Below are 12105 nucleotides of genomic sequence, written 5' to 3' on the forward strand. Positions count from 1 at the left end.
TTGATGCTAATACTAGAGCTTGAAGTCAGGGCCTGGCTCTGTCCCAGAATTTGTTATTTTTTTGTTTTAGTTTTCTCAAGGCTACCATTTCACTGCTTGTACCGTAGCTCCATTTCTAGCTTTTGCTGGTTACTTTCAAATCAAAATCTCATGGACTTTTTTTTCTTGGTCTGGTTTCAAACCACAATTCTCAGATTTCTTCTTTCTGATTAGCTAGGATTAAAGCCATGATCCACCAGTGTGGCTTCTAATTTTTCCTCTATACTTATTTAATGCACATATTAAGGTAATAATGTAAAACTAAGAGTATAGAAGAAAGATGTACAGTCATGATATTGTCCTGTCACAAATTCAAGTTAGTAATGTAAATTTCTTCCTAAGACCATACAAAAAAACACCATAATATAGTGTAAGAGAACTCATTATTGAACAGATGAGCTTTAAGAGCTTTCTAATAGATCCATTATTTATTGTTACTCAACATTAGGAAAAATGTATAATGCAGTAAGTAAAATAGAAGACCTTTGGAAGACTACTTAAATTCCTTGTTTTTCTAAAGACACTTGTTTTCATCTAAAAAAATAGGCCTGTCTATTGTCTTCATGTGATTTTGATGATTGAAGATGCTTAATGAAAAGTCAAAATGTATTAGTAGTCCTTTGTTATCAATTCTGACTTTTTTTTTTGGAGAATATAATAATCAAAGCAATAGTTCAGAATCAGCAAGCAAGAGTTCAGAATCATGCTTCCAGTGCAAGTGGGTCACCAGTAAGTAATCCTCAATACCAGTTTCCACAAAGTTTTCTCACAGATACAATCGGCCTGCCTTTTCTAGCTGCTTTCCTAGCCTGTACCTATTCCTTCATTGTACAGGAAAAGTGTGATTCAACTGATTTCAGTCAGATCTGTTACTAGTACTATCAAGGATTTAGATTCTTATGTAGGCTATTAAAAAGGTATTTACTAATTTCAAGTAAATATATAAATTCTATTTCCATCTTTTTTAAAACAAATTTCTGCTTGTTCTATAAATTGATCAGAGGCATGGATTTTGTGGATAGCTCATCTCTCTCTTTCATGGCTCTCATAGATAATATGATTACTCCATAATTATCCTTATTTATATTGTTTTATATTTTGGGTTGCATCATTTCACTTTCTGCACTGCCATTTCCCAAATCATTTATATAGGAGGCATTATTTCACATTTTCTCATTCCTAGTATAAGTTCCACATGAAGACACCACTGGTCCTCATTTTCAGTCTGTACCTTTGAATATGGAGGAACATCTTTCCTGTGCTCTGTATTTATTCCCTAATCTCCAGTTAGAATAATTTTGAATAGTAAAAATGGAAAAAGAAAATAAATCATTGTGAAATTACATACGCAGAGAATTCACCAGATATTTCTGACCAGTTCAACCAACATGAACTATTAGGGAAATACATGGACACCTCATTTCCACTAGCACTCAAAGTATTTGGTTAGGAAATTCTGATGAAGATGAGGAACAAGATGAAAAAGTGAGGAATGGTAACAATTGCAAGAAAAAAAATGGAGAAGGATCCAAACAAATTTCTTCTTTGGGCTGCTGAAAATAACCAGCTTACTACAGTGCAGAGAATACTTTCCAAAAAGGCCACTCATGTGAATACTAGGGATGACTATGAGTATACCCCTCTTCATCGGGAAGTCTACAGTGGACACTTAGACATTGTCCGTGAGTTGGTGGCTCAAGGGGCACATGCAATAACTGTAGATGGCTGGACACCCCTGCACAGTGCATATACGTGTAATAATACCAGAGTGGCTTCTTTCTTCTTCATGATGCAGATAACAATGCCCAAACTAGAGGCTTCTTGACCCCTTGCATCTTGCTGCTGGAAATTGAGATAGCAAAAATACACTGGAACTGTCACCAATATGTCAAACCAGGTCTGAAGATCCACTTGGAAGAAACTGCATTTGATATTATAATATTATATTTCTTTGGGATAAAACGACAATGTTGTCTAATTTCAAAAGTTGTGTAAAGGTTATGCTATGTAAAGGCCTTTCTAAGGTGAAAATTTAATACATTGATGTCAAAGTAACTTTTAATTATATGAATTACGTGTATTGTTACACTTGTAATTTTGTAACCAACCAACTTTTTAATAGCTGTTTTTCATTTCTTGCATCTGAAGAATGAAAAATTTTGAATACTTCACAAATTTTCATATCATCGTTGTACAAGTGCCATGTTAATCTCTGTATTGTAATTTTGGTATACAAGCTGCTGAAGAATGTAGTATCCTTTAAATTTAAGTAGTTAATGATGAAATATTTATACAGGCTTATATGCTTAGGTGCCTATTTGTAACAAGGGAACCTTATTGTTCCTAAAAATGCTATTAATCTTATTTCCCTAAAATTCTGTGAATAGTTGAAAAAAATATGTTGTTCAGTTGATTGCTCACATTTGCAATCTTTTTGTCAATGACTATTTTAAGTCTTTTTCATTTAGAATCTGATCATACTTTCAAGTATTTATAGCTAAGTCCAAAGGAGACGGCTTTTTCAAGTACTTATTTATCCAACTTGTTAGCTCTGTGAAGCCAATGGATTCAAAGTAAGCCTTGTTTAAGAGCTACTTCTAAATGTATGGAGCTGAAATTTTCCCAAATGAGGTCTTATTGGCACAAATGTCTACCTGACCCTTGACCCTTCTTCCATGAAAGAACAGACCAACCAGAATATCTTACTCTGACAGCATAGATTGTATTACTGGAACAAAACTAATCTTAGTTACAGGGATCATAGAGAGATGAACAGTTTAGCCAGAACTGTTCATACTAGAAGGCATTTTATCAAAATATGATTGTTTATGATACCTACCATTTCAAAAGTAGCTAAAGCCAAGAAGGTGAAAAATTGTTCACATGCATGATTACCTAATGTCTTGACCTGTCTACCTTCCAACCAGGCAGGAACTTACACTACTGCCATTTTATCACCAAATATTTTCATAGTTGCAAGAGAAGTCCATATATTTCTCTTCATTATTAGGCCTTAAATTGGTAATGATTTTTATTATTTTTATTTTTATTGTGAACATAATGTACAGAGGGGTAACAATTACATGGGCAAGATAATGAGTACATTTCTTATCAAGCATTGCAGCCTCCTCCTTTGTTTACCCTTCACATGCCTTCCCTGCCTCCCCCGACCCCACCCAACCCTCCTCCCCATCAAAGTTGAAAAGTTCGTTTTCGACATGACAACTTGTACTTCTCATTGTTGCAACGGGTCCACCACTATCCTTAAATGACTTGTTTTTTCCCTTCTCCTTTACAAATTATACTGATATCAAATATAGTGAAAGCAGGGGTTATAATGTGGAGGAGGGACATAGAAAGCAACAAAGAGATAATCTTATAAGTGCGTTAGAAACCCATGCATGAAAGAAAAAAAAACATCTAAATACATATCTAAGGGTTCATTTTCCTAACATCACATTATCTGACCTTTTCTGCTTGACTCATACATATACTAGATATTGCAAATAATAGAAACCATGGGACCTATGTTTCTTTGGGCTTGGCTTACTTCACTTAATATAATTTTTTCCAAGCCTTTCCATTTCCTAACAAATGGGTCAATGTCATTCTTCCTGATGGAGGCATTGAATTCCATCCTGTATATATACCACATTTTCTTGATCCATTCATCTACTGAGGGGCATCTGGGTTGGTTCCATATCTTAGCTATGGTAAATAATTCTGCAATTAACATAGGTGTGCTGGTAGCTATAGTGTGGTCTTGTTTGTAAACATTTGGGTAAATGCCCCAAAGTGGGATTGCTGTGTCATAGGGGAGGTCTATGTGAAGTTTTGTGAGAACCTCCATACTGCTTTCCAAAGTGGTTGAACAAGTTTACACTCCCACCAACAATGCAGTAATTTTCCCTTCTGTCCACATCACCTCCAGCATCTGTTGTTATTAGAGTTCTTCATTTTGCCATTCTAACTGGGGTGAGGTGGTATGTCAATGTTGTTTTGATTTGCATTATCACCCTGCATCAGAATCAACTCCAAATGGATCAAAGACCTCGGAGTCAAATCAGACACTCTGAAAACATTACAGGATGGAATAGTAGAAACCCTAGGTCTCCTTGGCGCAGGCCGAAATTTTCTTAATAGAGTCCCGGAAACACAACAAATCAAAGAAAGGTTGGACAATGGGATTGCATGAAGTTGCAGAGCTTCTGCATGGCAAAGGACATAGCTAGCAAGATCAATAGAAAGCCCACGGATTGGGAGAAGATCTTCACTAGCCATACAATGGACAAGGGTCTCATATCTAAAATATACTTGGAACTCAAAAAATTAAATCCCCAACAACAAATACTCAAAGAAACAACTGCCCAATATATAAATGGACAAAAGACCTAAAGAGAAACTTCTCGGAAGAAGAAAGAAGGATGGCCAATAGACACATGAAGAAAAGCTCAACCTCCCTAAATTGGTAATGTTTTAACCACAGTGTTTCTTCTTGCCTCCAGGCTGTAAATCTACAAATGGTAAAGCTTTAGATTTAACTCTACCAAACACTGAGGTAGAGATAATGGAATAATACTTTAAAACAGAGTTGCCTTTGATACCCTAACCACAACCGAACAATGCAAAACATGAACCTTTTAATTATATTATATATAGTTATGTATTTTACATTTATATGTGATGATTTTATATTTCACACTATGAAACTTAGTAGACTTAATTGATAATTTGACAAATAAATTGATATTTATTCCAATAAATAGAATTAGAATATAAATAATTAGGTTTAGAATATATATCAGAATATAAAATGTATCAATTCAATATTTTAGCTACAAACTTGTGATACCTTCTAAGTGAACATGGCCTTCTGAATTCACATTGCAAAAAAAGAGTGTTGTTTTCCTCGAATCTATATGGGATTTTATTCTGCTGCTCTGTTTATTGTTTTAACTTGCTGGTCCCAAACTGTTTTTCTCCATATTTCTGAAGCATTCCTACTGATTATGCCCAAATTTTGCTGATATGATGTCTAAAAAATACTTCTCTTCTGTAGGACCCATGGGTCCTAGGATCTCAGGTCCCATTACCTGTATCATCAGATAACAGGGGCAAGACTTCTCACCTAGGCCCATGCAACATGCCAACAGAAAGTAATTGAAGAGCTATCTGGTCGTTAATTGGACATAATCAACTCCCAGGCTTTCCTGCATGGTCTGGCTTGTATGTCCTGCTCAGCTTTCTCTCTCAAAGCTGAAGCTCTACCGTCTGGGCCACTGCTCCACTTCGGGTTCACTGGTGGTTCATTGTAGATAAGAGTCTCACCGAGTTTCCTGCTCAACTGGCTTTGAATGGCGATCTACTGAGGAGGCTTCAAGTGGCTTTTCTCAGGAATTTGCAGAGCAGCCGCTTCACACAAATCTTTAGTCTAAATCTCGAGAGGTACTAGAGAAAAACAGAAACAGGAAGATGCTTCTAGTGTGTTCTAGATACTTAAATTTGGAGACACAAAACACTCATAATGATTAGATCGTTTTATAGGCAAAAGGAGCATTGCAGACAGTATGAGGATCACTCCAGATTTCAGTCCTCTCATCCTGAGACAGTAAATTCACTGCAGCTCAATGCTAAGTGACAGAACTGACATATCCTGTGGATATTTGCTCCAAAATACTGTGACACTCTTTTCTCACGTTTGGCCTCAAACCTGTGACCAGAGAAGAAGATGAGGAGAGAAAGCAACTATAATAAACATTGAGTAGTTTACTTATAAATTCAAACCATTGGAATGACCCTGCTAAGAAGTCAGATTGTCCACATTAAAAAATGAAGAAGAAAGGAAAGAAGGTGTCAGTGGCTGCTGATTGTAATCCCACCTCCTTAGGATGCTGAGATGAAGAGAATCTTAGCTTGAATCCAGCCAGTGTAGGAACGACTATGACACTGTTACTTCTAAGAGATCACAAAAAAACCAGAATTGAGGCTATGACTCAAGCTTCATGTACTACCCTTGAGCAAAAGGAGCTCAGGGACAATGCCTAGGCTCATAGTTCAACCTCAGGACCTGCCCCCTCAAAAAGAGCCTGTACTTCCATGTCATTGTCTATGTATGGATGTATTCCTATAGGTGAAGCTCCAGAATAGCTATGATGAATGGCACCAAGTTAGGAAATTTGTATTCAATACAATAATTTCATAACACAGAGATGACTTCTTTCAAGACACTGCATGTTCCAGGGAACCCCTCCTCACTGTTCCCAGTGTAACCTGAGGGTTTCTCTGCATCCCAGGCCTGCTGGAAGAAGTCTCTCACATTGTGTGGACAGGCAGACAAAAGGCCTCACACCTGTACAGCTGGGTAACAAACAATTCCACCTGAGCCAGTTAGTGAGGATGAATGTGGGCGTGCTCTGAAAGTCAGGAGAAAAGGGTCTCTTTGTACCCCAAGCTATCTCTTTCCCCAGTGCTCTGTTTTTACAGGAAGCTTTCATTTATGCCTCTGTCCATGGCAGATAAAGTTATGTGCACTCATCCTGCCTTTGTGAGACTATGTTTTTGTGTTCAGATAAAGTGCTCAATATAATTCAGGAGTACTTCTGGCAGACAACTAGGGCACTGAACCTAATGAAATGTTTCATTGCCAGCAATGATGGGCCTATGATGCCTCCCCTAGGTTTGGGAAATCCAAGCACATGTTGGATATCACAAAGCTTCCTGTCATCTAGGGCAGGTGAAGCTCATCAGGTTTTGAAACCTTTGACCTCTCCTTGTTGGGCCCTGGGTGGCTAGGTTTTGATCACAAGGCCTATGTACTGAGCAGGAGCACAGTGCAGAAGCCCAGTGCTTTACCATTTTGTGTAACAACATCACTTCTGGTCTGTGAGTGTGTGTGTTTGTGTGTGTGTGTGTGTGTGTGTGTGTGTGTGTGTGTATGGTGTGGGTGGGTGGGTGGGTGGGTATGTGTGCACGCACACACATACATGAGTCCTGGAGCTTGAAATCAGGACCTGAGCACTGTACCTAGTTTCTCTTGTAGAAGGATAGCCTTCTCCCACTGGAGCCACAGAGCCACTTCAGGGTTTTTCCAAATGATATGGTCCTGAGAAATCAAGCCCAGGGTTTCATAGGTGCAAAGCACTCTATCCCTAATGCACTTTCCCAGGCCTCTACCTCAGGTTTGTTAGTGTTTTCTGTCTTTTGTTGTTGTTGCTGCTGTTGTCAGTTGTAGGAGTTGAAGTCTGGGCCTGGGTGCTTTCCTTGAGCTCTTCAGCTCAAGTCTTGTGCTCTACCACTTGAGCCACAGCGCCACTTCAGGTTTTCTGGTGGTTCATTGGAGCTAAGTGTCTCAAAGTCTTTCCTGCCCAGGCTTGATTTGAACCATGATCCTCAGATCTCATTCGCCTGAGTAGCTAGGATTACCAGCATGAGGAAAAGCACCCTGCATCCACTTCAGGGTCTTAGTGGTGAATTGAAGATAATAGTCTCATGGGACCTTTTATGTCTGGGATATTTTGGAACCCAGATCTTCAGATCTCAGGTTCCTGAGAAGGCGGGATGACAGACCAGCTACTGACCACTTGGCCGTGGCTTCTGCTGCAAGGGGGTCCATGGTTCCAAGTGGTGAAGTGCTAGCCATGAGCCCTAGAGGTAAGGGTCAGCACCTAGAACCCGAGTTCAAGGTTCATAAGAGAAAAAAAAGAAAACGTTTGTCCGCAGAAGACAACTCACTAGTCTTCAGTAATACATAATTTTGTACTTGCCATGGGAACATATCTGAGCCTCAATATTCTTGTCTGCATAATCATCTCAGTTGTGGATCCCTTACAAGGGCACGATGTAAGAATGCACCCTGTGAAGGACACAGTACATGTCACTCTTTGCAGGACTCAGCACACAGCATCTTGTGAAACACTTAGCACCCAATGCAGGACTCAGCACACTGCACCCTGTGAAGGACTCAGCACATAGCTCTGTTCCACAAGCTGTCATTAAAATTAGGGTGCTTTCATCAATATCACCGTTCTTCAAGGAAAATTTCACAAACCATACAAGTTCACAACTAATGGTTTAATGGGGTGGTTTTTACTTGGGGAAGGTAGTCATGGGGCTTGAACTGAAAGCATGGGGATACTATTCTAATAATATTTGCTCAAGGCTAGAGCCCTATGACTTGGAGCCACATTTTGAAGAGTCTCCTAGACATCCTGCCAGGACTGGAGTTTAAACACCCCGAGCAGCTAAGATGACGGGCGTAAGCCAGGATGACATGGGTAACCCATGGAGCTAGGTTGCAGTGGTTTACATGTGGCTAAGTCAGGTTAGGTGGCAGCTGTCAGCACCACGCACCTAGCTTGCTCTGTAATGAGGTATTTGAAGTTCTGTCCTTCTATAATTGCAGTTAGAACATCCTACCTTTTTTTGGTGGCAGTCCTGGGGCTTGAGTAAGAGCTTATACACTGTCCCTAAGCATTTGTGCTCAAGGCTAGCACTCAATTGGTTGAAAGATAGCAGAACTTCCTGTTTTTCTATTTATGTGGCACTGAGGAATTGAACACAGGGCTTCATGATTACTAGGTGAGCACTGAAACACCGAGCTCCAGGAGTGAACAAGGTATAAATAGAGATTTCTGTATATAAATATTGTAGACACAAAAAGAGAGATGTCTGCATATTATTAAATTATAGATAATATTAGTACCAATTCTTAGGTATTAAATTATATCTATTATATCTCCATTTAATGATGTGTCCCAGTTAACAATTAATAAAGCATCAATTAATAATTACTCAATATCAGTATTGTTTATCATATATGTACATATATCCATACATATAATTAATATTTCATAGAATGAGACAGATGTCTATATATTATTGAATTATGCATCATGTGTTACTACCAATTATTAGGTATTTAATTATGTCTCCATGTAATTTTTATTCTGTTAATGCTTAATAAAATATTAATTAAAATTAATGTACTTCCTATACTTATTGTGTCTAATTTTATCTTAGAATGATTCACTACTAATTCAATGTTTATCATTTATTGTAGTGACAATTCTTCCACCTATGACATTTTTTATCTTTATTACATCCTATTACAGAGCATATAGATTTGCACACAAATTATACATCCTATCTAACACTGAGCACTTTCACAGAAAAGGAAACATGTGTCACACTCGGCTTCTCACTCCAAGATTACATTTTTGGCAGTGCTGGGATCTAAACTCATGGCTTAAAAGGCTCATTGCATGAATGGGTGACTGCCAGCACAGCAGCCTCTAGCCAAATCAGCTGCCAGGCAGTCCCCAGTACCTGACATCCTGCCCCATATGTTGACTCCAAAGTGTGCTTAGTGTGGTTACTCATTTTATTTTTTTTTGTTTTATTCATTTGCAATTTATTTTATTGACTGATATTATGCATGGAATATTTACATCATTTATTACATAGGATATAGATTTTCCTACGTATGAAACTTCATACCTGACACCCAGGACTTTTACAGAAAAGGAAAACATGTCACCATGGGCTTCTTACTGCACAATTCAATTTTTGTGAGAGCTGGCATCTGAACTCACAGCCACAAAGCCCAATTCATGAATGGGTGAGTGTCAGCACACCAGCCTGGGGCATATGGAGCTGACAAGCAGTTCCTAGCGCCTGAGATTAAGCCCCAAGGGTTGACAAAATAAGAACAGACTGACATGCAGAAGGTAGTACACAAATAGATATAGATATTTGTACAGTGCCAAAGATGTCTATATATTATTTAGTTATATAGGCTACATTCCTACCAATTTTGGGGTATTTATTATGCCTCCATGTAATTAATATTATTGTTTTCATACTTAATGAATTATTAATTAAATTAACCACTGTCCATAAACTATTGCATCCATGTAATTAATAGTATTCTCTTAATGTATCAAAAAATATTCATTAAAATCCATCAGCCTCCTAAAATCAGTCTCTAATTTTATAGTAGTATCATTCAGGAACAACAAATTCAACCTTGACATTCATAATTTCCATCGGTGTTCCTGTGAATAGGAATGAGACGGTTAGGATCTCCCTCCATTGGTAGGCTTCAGGATTGGGCTTCGAACAGAGCCTATTTTGCCGTGTTGGCCTATGGCTTCCCTGGAAGCCCACCAGACTTCAGCAATGCCAGGTTGCAAACACTTTTCAGCTGTGTCATTCAGACCCAGGATGATCATCTTGAAAAGAAAAATGTTGCCAGGTTTTTTTTTTTCTTGTCAGCCTTTGAGGACCAAGGTTCGGCTGTGTGTCCAGTGGCTGCAACCCAGCGTACAGTGATCAAAGCTGAGGCAGAGTTGCCATGCCCTGAGTTCAAGCCCTGTCCTTGACAAAATAAAAATACACACACACACATACAGACAGACAGATACAGACATACATTAAAAATATTTAAAAAATTATGAGGCTCTTTAGCTTGGAATTCAGGCCATTTTTCTGCCAGGCCTGGGATTTGAACTCAGGGTTTTGGTAAATCTGCAGCACTGTGGGGGAAAAGGAAGCTCACAGAGCTGGAAGACAAGAATTCAGGCCTGATCCCAGGGGCTGAATTCAAGCCCTAGCACTCAAAAAAATAATATTTGTATACATTTTAAATACATGATTTATATTTACATACTCATGTTTACTGCATATGGCAGTTAGTGTAGTTATTCATTTTATTTTGTGTTTTATTTATTTATTATATATTTTAGAGAGTATGATTACATGTATAACATTTTTTACATCCTATTACATAGGACACAGATTTGCCTATGTATTATACATCATTCCTTAGACCCAGCACTTTCACTGATAAGGAAAACAAGTGGGACAATTGGCTTCTTCCACCAGGAATAAGTTTTGGGCAGTTCTGTGATCTGAACTTCGGGTCTAGAAGGCACACTTCATGAATGGTTCAATGTTAGCACACCAGTCTGATTCAAATGAAGATGTAAGGCAAATTTGAGGGCCTGAGATCAAGCCCTAGGAGTGGTCAATATATAAACAGATAGATGTGTAGATTCAAGTGTGTGTGTGTGTGTGTGTGTGTGTGTGTGTGTTGTGTATTTACATATGTATATGCATCTATAAATAAATTTATAGAGAGACAGATAGACATTTATGTAGATTCTAATGTATAATTCTATATAAAGAGTGATGTCCATATCTTATTTTTATATATTCTATTACTACCAATTATTTAGTCTAAAATTATTCCTCCATTAATTAATCACGGTAGGAAACTTAATAAAGTATTAATTAAATTAACCAATGACCTATATTTATTTCATACAATCTTATACTAGAATGACTAGCTAATTAGTAATTTAATTAGTACAATACAAACATTCTATTATTGTTCCTATAGATAGGAACGAGTTCTCTAGGATCTTCAGCTCTGTAGGTGGCAGTCCCAGGATTGAACTCAGGGCCTAGGTTTCTGGGTTGGGCTCAGGCTTCACTGACAGCCCACCAGCCTTCTGCTGTGCAAGGTCTCGTACAATATTCAAGCCGAGTCATTAAGACCCAGGATGGTCACAGTGCTAAGGAAACAAAGGTAAAACTGTTGTGTAAAACTTCCTGGTTTTTCCTCTTCCATCTTGGTTGGTTTTTTTTTTTTTTTTTTTTTTTTTTTGCCAAAGCTGGGAGTTGAACTCTGGTCCTAGGATCCCTGGATCATCTGTGGGTGTAAAAGCTGCACCCCAGCCTAGGGTAATTAAGGCTGAGGCAGAGTTGTGATGACCTGAATTCAAGCCCCATGCCTGCACCACCAATAAAGTTAAGGTCCTGGCTAGGAATTTGGGCCATTTTATCTGCCAGACCTGGAATTTGAACTCAGGGACTGGGTAACTCTATTTTGCTCCTGGTGATGTGGAAACTAACCTCCTGGAAGAAAAAAATTCAGGAGCATTTCCCAGGGTGTGAATTCCAGCCCCAGAACAGGCAAAAATAATATTTATATACATGTATAATGTGTATCATATATATGTATTTGCATAGATATTACATATTGTACCTAGGACACAATATTTCCAC

At 38.2% G+C, this 12105-nt stretch overlaps 1 pseudogene; it reads right to left on the reverse strand.

Moving 5' to 3' along the window:
- Positions 1–2191: 2191 nt before the first annotated feature.
- LOC122109999 lies at positions 2192–2288 on the reverse strand (annotated as a pseudogene).
- Positions 2289–12105: the final 9817 nt, after the last annotated feature.

Source organism: Dipodomys spectabilis, unplaced genomic scaffold, assembly GCF_019054845.1.
Source record: "Dipodomys spectabilis isolate Male_0828 unplaced genomic scaffold, ASM1905484v1 ptg000072l, whole genome shotgun sequence".
Taxonomy (NCBI): domain Eukaryota; kingdom Metazoa; phylum Chordata; class Mammalia; order Rodentia; family Heteromyidae; genus Dipodomys; species Dipodomys spectabilis.